The sequence below is a fragment of the Carcharodon carcharias genome, chromosome 11, assembly GCF_017639515.1.
Source record: "Carcharodon carcharias isolate sCarCar2 chromosome 11, sCarCar2.pri, whole genome shotgun sequence".
Taxonomy (NCBI): domain Eukaryota; kingdom Metazoa; phylum Chordata; class Chondrichthyes; order Lamniformes; family Lamnidae; genus Carcharodon; species Carcharodon carcharias.
Window position 1 is genome coordinate 27,791,720 of NC_054477.1, and position 1,350 is coordinate 27,793,069.

The window sequence follows — 1,350 nt, forward strand, 5'->3', positions numbered from 1 at the left end:
GGGGCTCTCACCGGCTCCGCGGCCAGCGGCCGAGACCCCCGTCGCCTCCGCAAGATTCCAGCCCCTCCATTCTTGAAAGCACCGGTGTACTCATCCTGTTATCAACACCTCAGGCAGAATCGTTCAGAGCGTGGGGTTTTCCGCCCCACCACCAAAAATGTTGGCGGGGATGCACCCATGGTCCTGACGGCCATTTAATGCACCCATCAGAGGGGGAAGTCGGGCCTGAGAGAGCTGCCATAGCCGGCAGCTCCATGATCCCAGCAGCATCACTGGGACTGGTGGTCACTCCTGCGAGTTCCACAGAACAAAGTGCCAGGATCCCAGGATGCTGCTAAGCCTGGGGGCCTCTCAGCCAGGCCCCGGGGTGGGATCTGAGGGGTTGGTGTCCGGGTTCTAAGGCTAGTGGTTTGGGATACCCGTGGGGTCAGACCTTGGTGGTGGTGGGGTGTCCTGATCTGGAAACAGGGCCTGGTGGGGAGGCATCCCCCCTCCCCTCCCCTTCCCACCTTAGGCCTGAGCAGGCTAACCTGTCAGGCTTCTCCCTCCCTGTTTCTGATCTCTTCCAGCCAACCTAAAAATTACAGATGGGTGGGAAGCCTCAATTGAGGCAAGGGTGGGCAGTCCACCCTGCGCTATGCCTGTTCCCTGTAAGATTGCTGCCTGGTCAGGGATGGGCAGGTAAATGATGGGAAGGACATCCACTGAATTTTATGGGATTCCCTTGCCTGCAAACCCAACGCTGGGTGCCTGCAAACCTCTGCTGCTACTGCCAAGAGAAAGTGAGAACTGCGATTAAGCTGTGTTATTTTTAGAGTCAATGTCAAGGCTGGAAGGCTGTAAAGTGCTCACCCTAATAAGGAATTCTCCTCAGGCACCGATAGGAGACCTCTGGGTATGCCTCCACCTACTTACACCGACAGACCCAGAGTATCCTCCTCCCCAATTTTAACTTCATGCTGCAGGCCATTCCTTTAGCATTTCATGTGCCCTTGTGCTCGTGTCCAGACATCAGACTTTCTGGGAGTCTAATAGTGTTGCTTCATTTAAATGAGGCTTGGGAGTTAAAACAGCCCAAGCCGCAGGTTGAACTCTGCAGCAGTTTCCATCCTGCTCCACACCTCATCTGCCCTGAGCACACCCCTGAATTAAAATTGACCATGTCGTCATTTTTAAAAGCAAATTCTCGGCATCACAATTCCCATAGAGACTGATTACTTTAAAAAAAGAATTCAAATTTCCAGTTGATAGCTTGAAAGGTTAACATGACAAGATTTTACATTTAAGCCTTTCACCATAACAATTAGACTAAAAGCACCTTTGACCAAACACTATTTTTGAAGGCAACTT